Below are 7,590 nucleotides of genomic sequence, written 5' to 3' on the forward strand. Positions count from 1 at the left end.
AAAAAATTCGCGCATTGGAAACACTAATTTTTGAAATGATCCTCATAAGAATCAGCGGACGAGTAAGGGTTCGAATATAGAAACACATGGTGCACTAAAATAATTTTTAATTTTTACTTAATAAAAGAATATGTACTATAACAAAAAAATAACTAACACGTATAAGGTACTTAACTTATTTTTCAGTTTATCGAACCAGTTAGTAAAATACAAGCTAGTTTCTGCTTGAAAAAACAAGCCGCCTTGTTTATTGAACAGAAGTAAAACTCATCAAATGCTGTTACTTCTGTTCCAGAAATACATGTAAACCGTTTTCAGAAATACGATGAAGGAATATTCAACAATATAACATAAAGTATTTTTAATGCAGATAAAGAAAATTTATATTTTGTTGAATATGAAAATGATTGTTAACCATGAGTATGAATCAAAATTTAATGTATTTAAAATCACTCATATATTCGGGTGAGTATTCATTAACACATTAAGTGCGACTTAATAAAAAATGTCATTTACGATTGTTTTGATTCCTTATTAAATTTTCCATTTTATTTTCATGTAACATTTATGTTTTTATCAGAGTTTTTAAATATAAGTAGATTTAGCTACTGACAAAGTATATAACAAATAAATACGCTGTAACATTTATATTTTTTTTTGTTCATGCAAATCAAGTCCCAACTTACTAATCAAGTACTGAACAACTATAGTGCGCTGTTGCAAGTACTTAAACAAAAACCTATAGATTATATCACTTTATTTCCTTTAATTGGCCATCTATGCTTTATAGACTTTGCATATATTGTTCTCTCGATGTTATAATTTTCTACAATATTTTTATCATTCAGTATTATTTAATGTCATATTAGATGGTTTTTGGACCGAGAAGTTTAACCGTGCAAGATCAAATTCATTTGTTTTTATAAAAAAAAAAAATTAAAGCCACATGAATTCTAATTGTTGTTCCGGTTTTTATTAATGATATAACCTTATCTAAATTCCATAATCTTACTGTTTTGTTGAGTAAAACCAGATTGATTTTAATGTAAGATGTTTCTGCAAAAACAAAAAATAACTGAACTATTAAAATGTGCAATTAAAAAATACAAATACAGCAATAGTATTTTATAAATTCGAAATAAAAAAAATTCATTTAATTTAATCCATATTTTCTAAAAAATGCGCTAACGCATCAATAATGATTATCACTTACGGTAAATTATTTTTTTCTTTCTGTTTTCATTAATGTTTAGGGTTCCAATTTAATACATGAAATAACAAGGATAATCTAACAATCTTTTTAGTGAATTTTTAAAAATATAAATATACTCAGGGTTAAAATGCTCCTGCACCCTAACTGGTTCGATAAACTGAAAAATAAGTTAAGTACCTTATACGTGTTAGTTATTTTTTTGTTATAGTACATATTCTTTTATTAAGTAAAAATTAAAAATTATTTTAGTGCACCATGTGTTTCTATATTCGAACCCTTACTCGTCCGCTGATTCTTATGAGGATCATTTCAAAAATTAGTGTTTCCAATGCGCGAATTTTTTTGAATTTACTAAACTTATATTGTATACATAAATTAACATATATAACGAAGAAAACATCCAGAGCTCATATTATTTCTAAGCTTGAACAGAAATGGGTCTAATAATCAATTATTACGAATTATTACTAAATCAAATGATGTTTATTATTAACATTATCCCTCTAATCAATCGTGATTCCGAATTTTATTTTAATAGCTGTAATAATATAAAAATACTTATATTTAAAACTGAAAATTTCTTTAAAGGCCAAAAGTAAAGAGAAACATTTTGAAAAATACTGAAATATCAAACTTAAAGGAATTCAAATTAACGAAGAAAAAAAACTAAGTTAAAAATTAGGTGAAATTGTATTTTTTTTTTCAAAATATGATAATTTTCTGTAATTTAAATACAGTTTTCTTTTCCCTTTATATCTAAATTGTTGCGTACAAAAATGTTTATTGATTCATGGAATATGGTCCGGGTGCGGTCAAAAAAACTCAAATAGTAAATGGGTATACTATTTTTATTGAGCCAACGTTTCGCCCCACGTTACAGGGCTTCGTCAGGGCTAAAAAAGATACAAACACTTGACATAGTTACAAAAAAAAAACTTAAATTTAATTTAATTAAAACTTACAATTTTTCTTTCCATTATATACCCCTGTTATTTTCCACTTTTTTTTTTGTAGCTATGTGTGTATCTTATAAGTGTTTGTATCTTTTTTAGCCCTGACGAAGCCCTGCAACGTGAGGCGAAATGTTGGTTCAATAAAAATAGTATACCCATTTACTATTAGAGTTTTTTTTACCGCACCCGGACCATATTCCATTCATCTATACACACGGTCAATTAAAAATCTTCCAGTTTATTGATTGTATTTTTAGTAGGTTATATTTTAAATTATCTTTTTATATTATATATATCTGATTACTCACATTTTGTTTGTTATATACATACTATAGAGGTAACAAAAATATATACTTTATGACTACGATATCATTCCTATATTAATTATTTATCTATTTTTTAAATCAAGTTTATTATACTATGTACATATGTAATTTTTCTTTCCTTTTTTTAAATTAAAGTTATAGGTTATATACAGAAAAGTAATATATCGTGTTCAAAGCTTTGTTAATATTTTCTTATCTTAATGTTTATTGATTCATAAATGGTATTGAGTAAACTGTCGTGAGTGATTCTTCACAATCTTTAACGGATTAGTATTAATTAATTACTTTTATTTATTTATTTGTTTTAATACCTTCCTTTTATAAATAAAGAAAAATATTGTAGAGCGTTTTATGTTTTATTAATATTTACTTAGCTTCTGTTCCGCTATTTTCAAACGGACAGCTTTTTAGGTTTTACCTGTATGATGGGCCTACTTCCTCTGTTGATACTATCATTAGCAGAATTACCAAAAGTAATTTGAGACCTGAATTGTCCGCCCTGGTTAATAAGTTGTTGGATTTCCTTGGAAACACTCATTAAGCTGTGGCTTGAAGGTAAATTTACTGAGCGGTTTTGAATGAAGCTTCCTAATTTGGCTTCGTTCTGTTCTTTCTAAATTCGGACACAAGGATTATTTTATTAGAGATTAGGTAGAGTATATTCCCTTATCGAAATGACTATGAAAATTGTTGTTTTGATGATTTTAATAACACTAATGTATGCTTGAAGAAGCAGAGAAGGCATATCATATCAAACATTTATGGAGAATTTATGTTTTCTCCTGAAATATAGATGGGAATGAACGAAGTTTAATTTGAGTGATTCTTCACAACCATAAGCGATTTAGTATTATAATTTCTACATACATATTTTAAACCCTTAATAAACAATCAAATCTATATAAAACGTAGAACAGTTTATGTATTTTTTTTCTTATAAAATACAGGGTATATTTATTTTGTTACATTTCTTATTGTTTTGTCACTAAGGGCGTATCATAATCTTCGCTGCTAAATTCTACTTGAAGTGATTTAAATAAATTGAAACTTTAACAATTCTTAGTCTTCGTAGAAACAAAAAAAAAAAAAAAGGAATTAAAAAAATATTAATATTATATAAAAAATATAAATTACTCTTCTTTTTAGAATAAAATCGAAGAATGAATCAACTTTTGAAATTTAGTTAGCACTTAATGTCATGATAAAAATTTTTGCGGGTTTAAAAGCGAAAGCAGAGGACGGAATTAAATAAAATAAGTACAGTACCAAACTTTTGACTAATCCATAACTATGGATCGAATCAGACGAAGTTTTCGATGTGCCGAAAAAACGATGTAGTGAAAGTTGTGTGAGGGATTGTTTGATGAAATTAATGTGGCACCATTTGCACTGTTCCAAAAAAATCGTAAAAAATTATATAAACATTTGCAGTTACGTCAATTTTATAAATAAGTAACAACTACAGACCGAAAAATATTTTCTTTGATGTCTAAAATGTATAATGCGATCGGAAATATTCGTTTCTGTGGACGAATTTTTTTTTTCGTTTCCATTACCTTCAGTAATAAGCGTGCAACGGCTAAAACACTATAAAAATCATAACTTTTGACAGAGATATAATAGCATATAAATATCTTTATTTATTTTATTCTATATTTTTATTTATTTTATTTTAAGAGTTTCGACGAAAGTCAATCTCAGTAAGTTAAATTAGTAAAATTATTTATTACAAAATTAAGTTAAACTAGTAAATTACAATATTACGCATAATATCATGCAATACAATATTAAATAAATATTTTTTTATTCAATAATTGCATATTGTAGCTGAATAGAAAAAAATAAAAATATAAAAACAAAAACAACAACCTCACTCAAATAGTTCAGTATCGATATTTTTATGTTAAATTAATACAATATATTTCATGATATACGATAAAAATATTTAATGATATCTGGTAATATATTCTATGATATCTGATAAATATATTTAATGATATATATGATAAATATATTTAATGATATATTACTAGGTTGTAGAAAATTATGAACATGTAAATTTTATTTTGCTGTAACAAAATTCCTATTTTTCAGTTTCCTCAAAACATGTTTCCGTCGAAATCTCGAATTAAACTTATTCTACAATTGCAATACTTTTTACTTACTTATATATTCCATAGATCAGTAACTATACGTAAAAAGGAACCAATTTATTAACTTACCAAAATGAAAATAACTTTAAGAGGGTTTTATAATCGAGTTTAAGTTGCTAAATCTATATTTAAGACAACCTTTATCTCTTTTCTAGATCATCGTGTGAAACATTTTGGGACATTAAGAAGTCCCCATATGCTACCTGGTAGCTCATGTATTGAGGACAACGAAGAACAATAAAAAAATTCCACCTAAGGATGTTGAAAACAAGTGAAATCATATGTTGACGGAGGGTTAAAAATATATTATTTAAAAAATCCCTTATGAAAATACACACAAAGTGCTGTAATATTATCAAGTATAGTACTTAAAATTCTAATCCTAATGATGCGAAAGATATCTACAGTAAAAACCTTAATTTTGGATCGAGAAAATTACTATAAACCGAACAGTTTTATTCAAACTTCCACCAACTCGCAAAATGGCAAATATCGCTTTAAATAATTAATTCAAATCATTTTAAGATTAGTGGTGATCAATCAAGCTTTGCATAGTGCAAGACGAACTGACCATTCACCAAGCCAAATGTTTTGAAAATATTTAATTTTAGCAGAACGCCGTCAACCCACTAGATAGTTTTATGCTTTACTTATTAACACAAATTCAGCCAAAAAATAAGTATAATAAATTAAATTTGTTTGTGACTTTAAACTGAATTTAATTTCTGAAACTTCTATTTCCATTTATATCATATTGATGTTTCTAAGAATCTTTGCCCAACACTGCCTTATTTATACAATCCTAAAAATACAAACAATAAGCATTCGGATTGTGGAAAACCTGAAAAAAAAAAAATTCATTTTAAAATACTTATTGGCTCGTAATGGCATATTGAGGTCAAGTGCACCCACCTGTCGATTCGATAGAATGATGCTACACTTTATATACTTGTCAAATGGAATAAAAATTATTCGTGTCAGAAAAATAAAATAAATAAAAAGAGAATAAATGTAATAGCTAAATACCAGATTGTTCAGCACTAAATGAATGTTTTAGTCTTATTGTTTACAGAACAACTTCGAATCCGATTAATAATATAATTTTATAATTATTTCAAAGAATATATTAATTAAAAATTAAAGGTTTCACTATGAACACAATATATAATGTACATTAAGATAACTGCCACAGAATATAACGAAATTTAATTTATATTCTTAAATTGAAGGAGCTAACTAAAAACAGTCTATTACTTGTAGCGATGGTATATGTAAGTTCTAATTTTTTTTTTTTTTTTTTTTAAATATTTATTAATAATTTTTAATCAATACACGTTCATTAATTTACTCACTTCAAATTACATTAATTTATTCACTTCAACACTAAATATTCTTAACAATAATCTATATGTACTCAACAAGATTTTAAGAAGTATGTGCTTTGGATGATATGTTAGTTTTCTATAAAGGAGAGTTACAATTTTTTAAAACTAATCAAATCTATTTTAAAATTTTTAATTTTATAATTTATTTCATAAACAACATTATCACGAGAAAAAACTTCTTTTTCCAAAACAGTTAAATAAAAAGTATTTTCGGAAAAGAAGTATTTTATCTCCTAATTAACTAGTACAAAAACATTTAATTTAAAAAGAAAATATAAAATGAAAAACATCTATAACATGCATATATCATTATGTTTATAATCGTAATAAACATTTTTATCTAAATAATAAAATGTTATCTATAATAAATAATAAATATATATCTATAAATTGATATAGGCAAATATCCTTTACTGGGCTCTTTCGATTATATTTGAATGACAATATTTAATTTAAAAATTTGATTTGATTGAAATTCATCTGCCGGCAGTTAGGTAAATAGGAAAGACCTTCTAACACTTAAACATTTAAATTTGAAAATCTAAATTTATTATTTCAGCGTTATAGTTTTTAAATATATTTTTTTACTACAGTCGTAGAAAATAAAAAAATATGTATGAAATTTTTTTTTGGAAAGTTATTCAAATTTCCATCTCAAGCGAAGATAAATAAAACAATGTACATAACTATATATTTACTATTAAGTTTTATAAAAACGATCAGAGTTTCATTATTACCTTATTGATGACTTTATAAACATTTTAAAACAAAGAAATACCTAGTATATAAGAACAGAAAAAGCCTATTTAAACTGAAGGCCAATAGAAACTTCTTAACAGTTTTTTCATTAGCAAAAAATTTAAAATGCTGTTTACAAAAGACACTTAATTTTCTTTAGCGGTATAATTCTGTATGCATCGTTGGAGTAAAACATAAAATTCCGTCTTAATAATTAAAAATATAAAGTTATCAATTGTAAATAATAAAATAAATTCATTCCGAAGTTCAGAAAGATTTTCTATGACTCTGAGCTGGCCAAAGAAGACTTAATCACCGGTTGATAACCACAGCGAAAACTTGCATAGAGCCGGAACATAGCCAGGGCTGACACCTCCGAAACTGAACATCCAAGGAATTACAAAGTGTGAACGTAATAATAATAACCCTAAAGGAAAACTGTATTTATCTTATTAGATATTTGTAATTAAATATAAATTGCTTTTAACATGAGTGAAACGAAATCGTAACAGAAAGAAAAATAATTTGAATCTATTGTTAAGTGTTTATATAAATGGTTTATTTATCCAGGAGTGAATATTATAATAATATTTTCGTGCTGATTTATGAAAGAGTTCATGTTCATATTTTTTAAATGAATTACGAGGGTTAAAACTGAAGAAAATGTTACATTTTAAGTTATATACTAAAAAAAAAAATCGGAAATACAACAAAAATGTTCTCAAGGTTAACCGGACTGCCAAATGAAGTTCGGTTTTATCTATACCATTTTAAATTCCATATATGCCATGTGACATTTAATTGAAATAAATAAATAAAAAA

General features: G+C 25.6%; 1 protein-coding gene across 1 annotated transcript in view; it reads right to left on the reverse strand.

Moving 5' to 3' along the window:
• Positions 1-7,590, reverse strand: part of LOC112210031 (uncharacterized) — a gene marked incomplete in the record, with an annotated part of 706,770 nt that overhangs the window by 698,532 nt on the left and 648 nt on the right.

This window comes from Halyomorpha halys, unplaced genomic scaffold (assembly GCF_000696795.3).
Source record: "Halyomorpha halys isolate HHAL.00 unplaced genomic scaffold, Hhal_1.1 Scaffold139.1, whole genome shotgun sequence".
In the NCBI taxonomy this organism is placed as follows: domain Eukaryota; kingdom Metazoa; phylum Arthropoda; class Insecta; order Hemiptera; family Pentatomidae; genus Halyomorpha; species Halyomorpha halys.